We start from the raw sequence: 13,680 nt of genomic DNA, 5'->3' as shown, positions 1-13,680 counted from the left end.
CCTCCACACCCATCGAGGCACAACCGCTCCCTGGCTGGATGTTTGCTTCTGCCGGAGGGCAAGACAGTTGCAGGGGTCCGGGTCAGTGTCTGACGGATCAGTGGCCTCTCTCCAACCCACCCTCCAGCCCCTGGGCTGGCTAATACTGGGCTGCCCCACAGGCTGCGAGTGATCTTATGCTGCCACTGAGGTGTGGGTGTCAGATCCGGCACTCTGGGGGAAGAAACCCACTCTGGCAGCTCAGCAGCACAACACCACAAGGCTGCTGCAGCTCATAGCCTGGGCAGATGTGTCCTCACCACAGCACCTTGCACATGCACCCATGCGAGGAGCCATGGAGGGGTCAGCAGCAAAGGGACTCAGACCGGCTGCGAACAGGTTGCTTGAACACCCCAAGACTGACAGCATCCTCACAGCTCTGTGCCCCACTGGGCCAGGCTGCTGCAGCCCACTCCCTGCCCAGCACTTGCCTTCCTCCTCAGCTCAGATCCTGCTCTAGGAGGTCTCAGCACCTGTGGGGTGGGTTGCAGTGAACCCACCCTGCAGGGCTGTCGTACCCTGTGCCAAGAGCCTTTGGGAGCAGGTGGAGACATCAGGAGGTGATTGCCATCTCAGGCAGCACAGGACTGACACCATCAGGGCTATGCCCCGAGCAGGAGCAGGCCAGGCAAACACTTCCCTGCCTGTGATGGGAGAAGAACTGGAATGAACACACCAATGCCAGGGTTATTCTCCCACTTTGAGGGTGCCAGGCAAGGAGACTGAGCAGGAGCCAAGGGCACTCAGAGCTGGTGCCATAGCAGTGCACACAGAGGAGGGGCTGCCAAGGGCTTGGTGGATCCCACCCGAGTCTGCGGGGTTCACCTCTCAGAAACTTCACTGTGCTCTGGAGGTGCTGGGCACAAACCTCCCTCTCCTCACATGGAACCTCAGGATGCTCCAGCCAGCCAGCAACCTTCCCAAACGGTGACAGAGACTTGGCCCCTCTGTATGCTTGAAGATATCCCTTTGACCTTCCCAGAAGCTGGCCTCGGGTGACCCTCACCCCGGCACAGCCCTGTGCACTCCTCCTCAGCCACGGGTCCTGTTGGGCTGCAGGTGGCAGGCGTGATGCGCAGCCCTGCGCCCTGCTCCGGTGGGGCTGGTAGGAGAGGGCTCCCCGCCAGCCTCATCCCAGGCAAGCCCAAGGGCTGGGGAATGGCCGCTGGTGGGGCTGTGGGCCAAGAGCAGATCGAAAAGCGCTCCTCACCTGACGTTCTGTGGTTGCTAGGTGATTAAATCATCCATCTGCTTATGACAGCACGGGAGAGCAGTGAGTCAGTCCCCTTCGTACAAGACAACAAAGGGTTTTTCAACTCCAGCCCACCTCCAGCCTGTCCCCAGGTCTGTCAGTGCCTGCAGGACGCTCAGCCATACGCAAGAGGAGCAGGGTGCCCACGCTGCAGCCCAGCATCCCAGGGCAGGGCGGCTGCCAGAGGCACCATGGTTCTGATGAGCAGGACCTCCACGGCATCCTGGAGAGCACAGCCAGGCAGCTGTATCCTCACAGCACCACCTCGCAGGAGGGTTTTGCTTTTATTGCACCTAGAGCGACTTGGAGGGGTCAGATGAGCCCCACCAGCAGCAAAGGGAGGACTGCTGTTAGCCCCCCGCCAGACAGCCCAGCACCCCCAGCGCAGCCACCCAAGCACCTTCCCCCTTCTGCAGGCTCGGCTGCGTCTGCCGCAGGGACGTCGTTATCATTGTACATGCGGAGCGGCTACGACCACGCGCTTCGGGAGCAGAGCCCAGGGAAAGCCAGCAGCTGCTTGAGGAGAGCAAGGCAGGAAGGCAACAGTTTGGGAGAAAATAACATTTTCATAAAGTGTTTCAAGTCTTTTGGAGGAGGAAAGTGGGAAGCAAGAGAAGGAAGAGCCTCTGTGTACGTGTGTGTGTGTGTCTGCATATGTGAGAGAACACACCAGGAGCCTCCCTTCCCACTGAGAAGAAACCATCTCAGTTTCTCAGGTTTTGGTGAGTGTTGAGATACTGGGAAATTAAAGCAATGCCCACAAAATGTGTTCAGAAAGCCCAGTTTTCATTAGTAAGGCTCAGAACCACGCACAGCTGCTGCACAGACCCTTCTGCTGCCAACCAGCATGCGCTGAGCTGGGGGACCAGCTGCTGGGTGATGGGCTGGCGGCTGTCAGGACCCACATCCCCTGCCAACACACAGCCCACTGGATCTGAAGCCCACCAGTGGAAGCCCACTGGATCTGAAGAGCCAGTGGAAACCTCCTGTGAGATGCATGGGCCTTTGTGGGAGCTTTTGGCCACATGGAGCTTTGCTGCAGGGATGGAGCTGGGGAGCCACCCTGGGGCTGCCCACTCCCTTCTGGTGAGAGTTACCTGCAACAGGGTAAAGGAGCACCATGCACAGCAGAAATGGGGCAAAACTGTAGCAGAGCAGCTGGGAGCTGCCCAAAACTGACTTCTCTGCCTCCTGTCACTGCAGGAGAGCGAGTGCAAAACACTCACTGCCTGTGACATCCCTCCCACCCCACATGCTCTGTGCCAGGGCTCAGCCAGCACCGAGGCAACCACAGCATCATCCCAAACCCTGGGAGCTGGGCTGGTGGCCTCCCCACTGTTCTCTGCAGTCCTCCCAGGTCCCCCGGCAGCTATCACGACTTCTTAGTGCAAAGAGACTCATTAATGAAGTGGAAAAGGAGGAGGAGGAGCAAGCTGAATGGTCTGTCCTAAGGGACAGTACAGCAAGGAGGAGGAGGAGAGCGTTCAGCATTGATCTCGAGATACGCAGCCACAAGAGGGAGAGGAAACACTGTCCGGAAGATAACCGGGGGTGGAAAGGATGAGGGGTCCAGCTGGCTAGGCAGCCTGCCTGGGGGGCCTGCCAGCAATGGTGGAAGCCAAAGAGGTGTGGGCAGGAGGACAGCAGAGCAGGGATGCTGTCTCCAGTCACACAGCCACCATCAGCACCCCCATCCACAGCAACCTCCACCAAAAAGCAGCTCACTGAGCCGGCAGGAGGCAAAGGAAGGCCTGCAGAGCCACATGCAGGAGGGCTGGGTCCTGGGAGATACCCATGGCACCGCAGGAGAAGCCTCCGGAAGGCTATCCGTTCCATCTGCACTCCCTGCCTTGGAGCTCAGGTCTCCCCACCCTGCAGGGTACCATCCCTTTGCTGGCTCCCGGCACCCTGGCGTGGCAGCAAGCCTGCCGCTCGCCAGCAGCGGCACTGGTGGAGGAAGGAGGACAGGCTGGGCTGTGTGGGAAGGACATTTTTCTTTAGCATGTCGGTTCCCAGTTTCCAAGCTGTCTCTGCAAAGACCTGGCTGCTGCACTTGTGGGCAGCACTGCAGGGGAACTGTGGGGTGCGGGCGCTGGGTTCCTCCTGGCCACTGACCCTCAGCCACCAGCCCCTGGCCAGCTTGCCTTGCAGCAGAGGGATGCATCCCTCAGGTGCAGGTCTGCCTGCATCACAGGTGGGCAGCGCTGGAGGCTGCCGGGGAGCAATGGGAGGGGAATGTTTCCCTCCCCAGCTTGCAGCTCTCCAAGCAGAGGGATGGAGACATCAGGGTAGCAGGGGCAGGGGCAACATGGTCAGCAGCTCTACGACAGCTGCTTCTCCAGCTCCAATGCCCCTCATTGTTCTGTGGGTCCCCAGCAGCAACTGTTTCCAAACCTAGGGAGCCCTGGTCTGCAGCAGCCTCCCATTCCCATGCCACACAGGGGGCTTGGCTACCTGTATATCAGAGCCCACGACGTTGGCCTCCACTGCTCCTGTGCTGGGCAGCGGCAGGGCTGCTCTCCTCTACTCACGCCCTTCAGGGCACAAATCCCACAGGTGGACCCATCTGACCCACTGCATCCAGGACTCCCATGCCTGGCCAGCCCCAGGAAACACCTAAAAAACTCATCGGGAGCTTAGGTGCCCCTATTCCTGTGCAGCCCTGCTGCCCTGCATCCCATCCCAGAGGGTACAGACACCTTCAGTGAGCATCACCCTCTCACGCTGAGCTGGGGAGGAGGACACTGGCCATTGTGCCGTGGTGGGTCTGTGTGCCCGTGCACCTCCAGCCTCCAGGGCACCCAGCATGCTGCCTGGAAAGCATAACCCAAACAGGTGCCTGGCATGAAATTGGTTCTCCCATCCCAGAGATCTGTACCCACAGCAAGCAGGTACTAGACAGGGAATCGAACCAGTGTTCATGAACTGACAGGCTGAGTAACCCTTTGCACCTCAGCAGCTGAAACGCTTCCTCGAGACGGTGCTAGAAGGATTTGGTGAACTTTAGCCTCTTCCCAAACCAGCAGCAGTGTCCAGCTGAGACAAAAGGAGGGTGGGTTATTTAGAAAATAACAGACTGACCCTTTCTCATCATTTGGAAAATTGCCTTACTGTTCAGAACACGAAAATCACTGGAAAAGGGACCCTGTCCCTTAAACTGTGTCTACTCAGTCCCAACATCAGCCCCAATCCCCGGCTCCCTCAGCAGATCTGCCCCAGGAGGAGGGTCTCCAGAGTCCGGGCTGCTCCCACCAGGCTCAGTGCTCCCCAGGGTCTCATCAGGAGCTGATGAGAGATACCACCACCCCTGCAGTTTAGGTCCAGCCAAGCCTGAGTGCAAGGCAGCCAGTCCCAGCAGGCACAGGTGATAAATGCCTGGCTGAGGTGCCCATCTCAAGGACTTGCCCAAGTCCATGAACCCCCAGCCGAGCTGCCAGAGCAGTCATCCCCTTGTGCCTCTATGCTGTGGGAAGGATTAATCGGTCAAAGAAACGGTGAGAGTCAACTTCATTCCTGCAGCAAAGAAACTGTGCCATTAAAATCCTCTCTCCTATGACACACACTGAGCCTATTTCAGTAATAGTTTGGCACGGGAATAACATTACTGAGCTTATAAATACCTCGTGGGGTGCTGCTCTGCTGATGGAGCAGTAGGACGTAGCCCTTGCCCACCCCACTGCCAGCCCCGGCAGCCTCCTGGGGAAGGCACAGCCATCACCACCACCGGAGCTGAGGGTGAAGGGTAGAAGGACACGTTACAGCAGGGCTGTCCCAGGGCAGCCCCACAGGAGAGCTAGGGGCTGGGAGGGGAGCATGGTTGATGGGAATGGGCAAGAACTGGGTCAGCCCTGGAGATACCAGAGGGGACGGAGCTGAGCCAGGGGGAGGATGGAGGTAAGGAGGAGGTGGAAAGCATTAGCATCTAGAGGATGTTTCCAAAGCGAATGGCGAGGGTCACTGTGGCTGCAGCCAAGGCCTTTGTTCTGACTCAAACCAGCCTGAAACATGTGGTCAGCCTGTCTCTGTCCTCTTCACAGGGCACCCCAGGTGCAGAGGGGTGTCTCACATGAGAGGAGGTAGGAATTGAGGCTCTTCAGGGCACAAGCTGATGCCCTGAAACATCCCGGGGACATTCACTGCACATCCTTCCCAGCCCACGTGGCACAGAGGGAAGCTGCTCCCTGCGAAGCCCTTGGCCATCAGCCAGGCCATCCTGGGCACTGAATGTGAGAAATCAATGATCCATCTCCAGTGCCTGCTCCTCTATCAAGGCCCTGCGACAACGTGGATGAAGAAAACACCCTGCCACATCTGAAAGGGACAGCAGCTGGTGGAGAAAGGGTGGGGAAAGGGTTCCAGCACCCCAGCCATGCCGGCCAGCCACCTTCATAGCACTGCCAGCCAGGGGAATGGCAGGAGCTGCAATGCTGTCACGCGTTTGTCATCTTGCAAGGGAAATCATGTGGGTGGCCCCTGTCCTGCGAAGACACGTTGAGACAAATAGCTGAGAGATCTGGATATTAAATACTTGATGCAAGGGGACTTTCATGACACTCGTCACAGGTCTCATACTGCTCCTCCTGAGCACAGAGTTAAGCCAGTACAGAGTAGTTTTAACACTCCTGCCTTATACATACTTTATGCACACACCGAGTTGCCACCTACCTTTCCTGCTCACCAGCCAGACCTCTGCCTACCTGCAAGCGTTAACACTGTTCTCCAAAGCTGCTGGGTCCCTCCCACAGAAACAGCACCAAGTCCTCACCAACTGGTCTGTGGGCAGCACGGGGGTGAAAGGGCACACCAAACCCACAGGCACCTGCCGGAGGCCCGAAGGAACAGGGTCCCACAACGTAAGAGTCTCCCAAGGGATGCGCAGAAGGGTCTACACTCCCCCGGGAATGCAGGAGCCAGATGCTGGGGACATCTAAACCATCTCACAGCCAGCAGAGAGTAGGTTTGTGGCTGCTTGTCACAACACACACACACGCCCATCCCCAGAGGCATAAAACCACCAAGATCATCATAACCGCTCTGGAAGTTGTACAGCGCTTCCTTCAAGCAGCTGGAAAGCTCTGCAAAGAGCTGCAGTGAGCCAGGCCTCATTTGGGGAAAGCTCTCAGGAAAGGTAATTTTTCTGACAGCCCATGGTCCAAACCCACCGATAGCCGTTAGAGCTGGGAAAGGCTGACGTCTATGAGAGCCTGCCTGAGCAAAACCTGAGCTGGCGTGTTAGGGTTCAGCCTCACAGGAACTTTCCCTGTGCAACGTCTCTGCAAGCAAGAAGGGGCTCAGGACTCCCTTCCTCTTGCACATGTTAAACCATAGCACAAGGTCACACAAGGAGCCCACTGAAAACTCTGTGAATACTTGCACAGCTCTTGTAACCAAAGACACTACCCACAGAGGAACTCGGCTAGGCTTAAAAACAAGACCCGTAAGCAGACACGAATTGTGAAACACCGATATCTTCTGCAAAGCATCATCACTTTTATGCCATAGACAGTAGGACACACCAAGTCCAAGCTGCAAGAGGTCGGTGCAGGTCTCAGGGAGTGTCATTTTGCCAAAGCTCTGCTATCACGTAGCCAGCTTTCGGCAAGACACAGTGCCCCGAACAGTGGCTCATGCCGAGGGCTTCCCTCGGATCCCCGAGCAGAGGAGCTGAACCTTCACTGCCATTTATTCTGCATAAACCTAAAAACAACCTCCCGACAATCAAGAACAACCAAGCAGACTCCCTGCTCCAAACAGCTCTCTCCAACCACCCCAGCCATGCCCTGCGATCTGCCTACAATCCCTTTGCTTTCAGTAAGTAAAACTGGAGTCCCCCTCACACACAGCCTCCCCATGGGAAGGGTGGGTGGTATCTCAGCCCAGCCTAGGGTGACTCAGCACACCTCACCATGGTGCAGGAGACCAAAAAGGCTGCCCAGGGCTGCGGAGCTCAGAAGGGACTGCCCGCTGCCTCCAGCTCCAGGCACGGCTGGCCGGAGCGCTCGGCCAGCTGTGGCTTCAGCCCTGGGTGCGACTGAGCCAGGCTGGAAGACGGCGAGAAGAAAAACCATGATGAGCTCTGCGCTCAAAATCAGCACCTTGAACCCTGTCCAAAAACAAATCGGAAGTCAGCACAGCTTCTGGCAACCAGGTGCTGCCTCGCCTGTGGCTGACACTGCTAAGCACAAGCTGACAACTTCGGCCTGAGCCACAGGCAGCAGAACTGGGGACGCAGGTGGCTGCCATGGTACAGGGGTCCTCCCAGGGACACTTTCTTGCAGACTGCTCCCCTCCTCTGCGGATGAGGAAGGGATGATGTGGACACTAAGGAAAGCAGGCTGCCATCTGGATCCAGGACTATTCATCTCTGACAACGGCACTAGCAGCTCAGTGCTTGGGAGAAGTCTGATTGTGGAACAATTAGAGGGGACACAGCACGTTCATTCCTATCCATGCTGCGCCGCTATTACCCAGACTGAAAATAAAGCCTCATTTTTCATGCAAAGATGCACAATGGTTAACACGAGAAAAGCTTGCCTGGGAGGCATGCAGGTATCAAACCAATTTCAAAACGGGTCTCCAATTACTACTCATGTTTATTTGATTTACATTTTTTTCTGGCTTGCCAGATGTGTATGCTCCAAGGGTGAAATTCAGCCCAGCGCCATTGGACTGGCACGAGGGTGCAAGAAGGTGCAAAAGTCTCCTGCTGCAGAGTGGCATGTTTCCCTTGAGCTGCTCTATTCCTTCACCATTTGCAGCCATGCTTGAAACTGTACCGGTACGTCATGTACACCAAGACAGGCGAGGGAGCCGAGCTGCTGCGGAGATCAGAACTCGGTGTGCACACACCAGCTGCTGAGCCTGGATTTGGAAAAGCCCCATTTTCCTGCTGGTGTAAGAAGCAGCCCCATGTCTCAGGAGCAGGAGCGGCGGCTCCGACCAGGCATTAGCTTCCTGCAGGAAGCCTCTGGGCTGGCTCTGCTTTGTGCTTGCTCAGAGGAGAAGCAGTCGGAGGAGGATTCGCGAGGCTCTGAGAGTCCATTTTGCAGGAAGCGTTCCAAGGTGCCCAGGTCCGGTGGGCTGCCAGTCCCCGTGCATCTGCATGGACGCGCCTGCTCATGGCACAGCAGGTGCCAGCCCTGCACCAGGATGGTGGCACGGTAATGGGAAGGTCACCAAGGCTCAGATCCTCAAAGGCAAATTGGTGCCAAACTCCAATCGAAATGATGGCAACAAGGCTCTGAATCCTGCTCCTGCCTGGGCCTCATCCTGGACCAGAGCTTCTTAACTGCGTCATGGCAAAGGCCCGTAGGAGAGTTTGTTATGTGGCATCTCTCTCCTGGAGGGAGACTGTCACGTGGGGGGACACTTGTTTGCCCCTCCAAAAGTCTAACATGAGTTTAATAACCCAACTACCACCTCGGGGCTGATCCACGCCACTGCTGCAGGGAGCCTGCATCCACACGGGAACCGAGGGCACTGCCCTGCCTGGTGCAGCCCGCCGGCTCCATCTCCCTGCGGCCCCTCTGGCTCTGTGCGACCTGGTGCAAAGCAGGAGCACCTTTACACCGGCTGGACCTAGCAGGCAGTGGGGGCGAGGTTCAGCCTCGGCAGGGCAGCTCTGCCAGTGGGCACAGCCTGTGTGTGCAGCACAGCGGGGCCCGTCCCATCCCAGGGACAGCAGGGAGAGGAGAGGGGGACACTCACGGCCCAAAGGAAGCCGGGGGGGGGGGGGACGGGGACGACACACAGCCAGAGGCAGGAGGGCCCTCGCTCAGTGCCAGCAGCTGCTCGGTGAGACGGGACAGACACTCAGAGGCGGGCTGGGGGAGGCAGCAGACCCTCTCCCTCGGAGGTGCCAGGAGCCAGCCCGGGGCCAGGCGCTCCCATGGGACACCGTGCCCCTGCCCGGGAGGGAGCGGGCAGCCCCGGCACACGGGTGTGTGCATCGCCGCTTTCCCCACACGTGCCTGCTCCCTCGGCCGCGCTGGCATGTTCCCACACCCACGGCAGCCCCCAACACACACGCACCCCCGGGCTGCACCCGCGTGCACGCGCCCCGCACCTCCGGCGCAGCGCACACGCATGCAGCAAGCGGCGCACACGCAGGCTCGGGCCGGGGATGCTCCCGCACGCGGGCTCAATGCGGCTGGCACGCGCGCGGGGACGGGGACACGCTGCCCCCGCACCCTCGCGCCGGCGGGGCGCCCCCCCGGGCACAGCGCTCCGGCTCCGCAGTGGGTCGCGCACACACGCGCGCCCCCGCAGCCCGGGGCTCTGGCGCACGCACCCAGAAGCGAAGCGCGGCTCCCGGGGAGCTCTGCGTGGCTCCGGCCCCCCGGCTGCGCAACCCCCGCACGCCGCAGCCCGCACCGCTCCTCGGCCTCCCGCTGCCCCGTCCTCGCCCTGCGCACGGACACCCGTGGGTGCGGCGGCCACGCCCCCGGTGGGTGCGGGACACGCACACGCACCCGGCTCTGCAGCCGCTGAACTCCTTCTTGGCCGCCCCCAGCACATCCAGCCCGGCCCCAGCCCCCCGAGCCCTTCCGCCCCCCGCCCAGCCCGGGCCGGCTCCACGCTGCCCCCCCGGGTCGCGCCCCCTCCCACCTCCCCGCGCTGCGGCGGGGCGGCCGCGGCCCCCAGCCCCGCGGCCCCCAGCCCGCCCCGTCGGTCCGGCCCCGCCGCAGCCCCCCGCGGCCCCCGGCCCGCTCACCTCGGTCCGCGGCGGCAGGAGGCGGCGCCCGGGCCGGAGCGGTCCCGCGGCGGGGCAGCGCCCGCTCCTCGCAGAGCCCCGGCGGCGGCGGCGGGCTCGGCGGGGGGCCCGGCTCGGCTCGGCCCGGCCCGGCCCGGCCCCGGCCGCTGGCCGGCCGCCGCTGCCCCCCTGCCCGCGGCGCGGTCCGGCCGCCTCGCCCCTATGCGGAGGCTCCAGCAGCACCGAGGCGATGCCCATTCATTCAGCTTGTCCCCCGCAGCCCTCCCCTTCCGCCCCGCGCTCCCAGCCTCCTGGATGGAGGTGGCGAGTGATGCTGCAGCGGTACCCAGAGCCCCCGGAGAGTACAGTGCGGAGAGGAGGGAGGGAGAGGAGGAGGAAGGAGAGCAGAAGGAGGGAAGAGGAAAGCGAGGGAGAGGGAGATGGCTGCCCCCAAAACCAGAGCTGGATCTGGAGAAGACTCTGGGATTTCCACGAGGAAATCAGGGCAGGGAGCCGAGCGGGGCTGGCACAGCACCCCGGCACAGCACCCAGGGATGCTGCGAGGGTGGCAAGGGCAAGCAGAAGCCTGGGGACCAAGGGCTGTGGGCACAGCCCCACACACGACCAGAGCAGTGGCAGGGCTCCCCTGCAAAACCCAAATGTACCCCTCCTGTAAGTCAGGGCTGGCATCAGCCAGAGGGCCACCAGCTCCCCCAGCCAGGAGCTCAGCCTTAAGGACATGTAAAGCTCGGGGGGCACCTTTTGCCCATGTGGTGAACCCGGTGCGCAGAGTCTGCACCCTTGGCCCCACACCTGCCCTTGCAGCCTCCCAGCTTTGCCATCCTCAAATGGGGCTCCTCCACCCCCCTGCACAGCCAGGGCCCCCTCAAAAGGCACTGGAGTCCACATGTCCTGAGCCCCAAGATAATGCACTGCAAACCACATAAAAATTTCTCAGCTTTTCCTAATCTGGGTCTTGCTTAACCCTCTGGAAAATAATCCACTGACCATCTGCCACAATGATTTTCATTTACAACCTTGCACAAATTAGGCTCAACTGTTCACTTCTCTTTTGCCCGTGGCTTTTGGTCATTCTGTTGCACATGTGTCCTCTTCTAGGCACCAGCTCACCATGGGCTGGGGCATAACCTTGCCAGGCCTGGCAGCCAGTACTGAGCTGCAGGCAAGCGTGCTTGCTCCTTACACTTCCTCTGATCTTCTTAGGATGTTTTGCTCCTAACCAGGTGGCAGACATTCCCCGTTACCCCGTCTAGCCTGCCTGACCCCTGTAGTCCTCTCCTGGGGAGAGATGAGGAACCTGTCTGAGGGAACAGCCCCTCCATTCAGATGCCCCTTTGAGGTATGTGCAGGACACGCAAGGAGCTTTGAAGTACTCTGAGCAGATGGGTCCATGCAGGATGCTAAGCAGCAGCTCTTGGACTTCCACCTGCCAGGGAGTCACAGCCTGGCCTCAGGCAATTCAGGTGTCTGTGGTTTCAGAGGTGATTGATTGCTAAATCATGAATGCTGCTCTAAGAGGCCTGACCAGGACTGCTCCATGAGAAAGTGAGGTGTTCAGAGAGGTAAGCAGTGGTCATTTCTAAAAAATAATGCTGCAGCCTCTCTGCATCTCCATTAAAGCTTCTGAGTCAGGCCTGAAGGGATGAGCATAAGATGCTACGAGCAGCTACCATGGTTAGCTTCTCATCACTTTGCCCTAGTGTTTGTGCAAATGGAAAGCTTGGTTTTCCGGGGAAGAGGCTTCATTCTCTAAGGAAAATGGAAATATACAGATTATTTTTTTTCCTTCCTGTAGCAGATTCAGCAAAAGTGCAGCTGCCTTCACAGCCTTGAATGCAGAACTGACCACTCATTGTGGTTCAGTTCATCCCTAAGGGGAAATGACCAGGCAGAGAGGAACAACAAGCCCCAGTTGCTCTCTGCACCCTCTGAAGTCTTTCACAGCCCAGGCATTTCCCTCTCCCAAGTTTCAGGGATGCCTGGCTCCCTTTGCAGGGCAATGAAGGTTACTCACATGCTTTCAAAACCCCTCCCTCAATGCCTATCAGCTTCAAAATATTTTTTCTTCTTAAATTGAAGTTTGGCAGGTTATTTGTTAATGATGGAGACTGGGGCCCAGAGGCATGGGGACAAAAGAGAGCAGAGGCTGAGAGAATGGCTTGCTTTGAAAGGCACCACACTGCTGCAGAGGCACAGTGCATTTCATCTCTGTCAGAGGCAAGAGGGCTTCTGGATCCCAGTGGCCGGACCAGTCAGTCTTGAATCTTTTGTCTTTGGGGGGCAATGTCTTTTCCATCATCCTGCCTGTTCTACAGTCCTCCTGAGCCTTATGTCAGTCCCAGCTGTCTGAAAGGAAATGAAGACAAAGGCATGAATAATGCTGTTTATTGCTGACTTTACCACAAGTGTATGCCTGCTCCTCAGAAAAGCCACTCAGTGTCTGAAGAAGTCTAGAGGCGGGTGCAGCGCCCAGGGTGATGAAAAGTAGCCCTGGCAGGCTGGCATGCTCCCCTGTTGTGTTTTTAGTTAGCAACCCAGCAAAGTGCACGTGGAGGAATAAGATGGTGGGATAAGGAGAGATATCAGGAATGAAGGGCAGCTGGGGAGGTTTGTCAGAAAACAGCCCAAAACCTCACTTCTCATGTGCACAGGAGTCAAGAGGGGACTTGGATGCTAGTAGGAAAGCTGCAGGCAGCTGTAGAGGCTTTTCCGAGTGAAGATAAATGGCTCCCATTCCTGGTGATAAAGGAGGGGGAACCAAGGGGGCATAGAAAGAGGTGACACATTCAAGGCAAAGGGGAAATAATCTTTCCAGGAACCAATATGACAAATATTCGTTAACATGGCTGTTGTTGTCAGGCCAGAGAAAAGAGTGGAGCAGTAACCAAAGGGCAGCACACCTGAGCCCAGGTAAGTATTTTAGCTGGAGGAATCCATGTGAAAGGCTTTATGTGAAAGCAGTGTACGGAGAGAATGTGTGGGACTTGGGCATAGCTGGGACGAGGAAGCTAAGCTCAAGGTGGTGCAGAGCAGTGTGGCATGGAGGTGTTGTCTGCTTGGAGAGATGGGGGAAGGCTTTGGTGAGAGGTGATGAACTCGGCTCACTGTGCTGAAATTGGGCTGATGGGCTAGACCTCCACCAGGAAACGTCAGCCAGGCTGGCTGACTTTTTTGGAAAGAAAGAGACAAGTCTGGCACAGCACAGTAGATCTGAGAGTCACCATAGAGATAGCGGTTGGAGTTAGTGGGTGGTGGAGATTACCCAGAGATAATGTGTGAGAGAAGAACAGAAAGGGCTGAAGGACAGGATGCTGTGGGCATCGAGCAGAAGAGGGAGGCAGGCGTAAGGAAGAGTCAGAGAAGCAGAGGTGAGAAAGGTAGGCAGAAAACCAGGGAAGAACATCAGAAAAGGTCAGAAGGACCAACCTTCTAAGCCAGTGTGGCTGAATGTGTGAATACCAGGAGAAAAATCAAAGATGAAGGACAAGTGTAGCTTTGAAACCATTGTGAGAAACCTGGACACAGGACTCTGTGCTGAGCAAGTGGGACAAAGGACAGAGGCAGTGTGAGTGTAGAGTGGGAGGAGGAGAAGGCCTGGGAGACGGGGCAGCAATCTGAGGGGATTTCTCCGTGATTAGAGGTGTTTGTGCTGTAAGCCTGAGGGACCCTAGGACAG

At 58.2% G+C, this 13,680-nt stretch overlaps 1 protein-coding gene across 3 annotated transcripts in view; it reads right to left on the bottom strand.

The window, feature by feature from the left end:
- DLGAP4 (DLG associated protein 4) overlaps window positions 1–10,243 on the bottom strand; it is a 207,111-nt gene extending 196,868 nt beyond the window's left edge. The window contains exon 1 of one of the 3 annotated variants that reach the window (XM_040607891.1): window positions 10,005–10,243. The gene's annotated coding sequence lies outside the window, so the exon portion shown is untranslated. The remainder of the gene's footprint in view (window positions 1–10,004) is intronic. The other 2 variants (XM_040607888.1, XM_040607889.1) reach the window with 2 other exon arrangements.
- Window positions 10,244–13,680: the final 3,437 nt, after the last annotated feature.

Source organism: Falco naumanni, chromosome 10, assembly GCF_017639655.2.
Source record: "Falco naumanni isolate bFalNau1 chromosome 10, bFalNau1.pat, whole genome shotgun sequence".
In the NCBI taxonomy this organism is placed as follows: domain Eukaryota; kingdom Metazoa; phylum Chordata; class Aves; order Falconiformes; family Falconidae; genus Falco; species Falco naumanni.
Note: the sequence above shows the minus strand (reverse complement) of the source record. Positions and strands in the feature narration are given on the sequence as shown.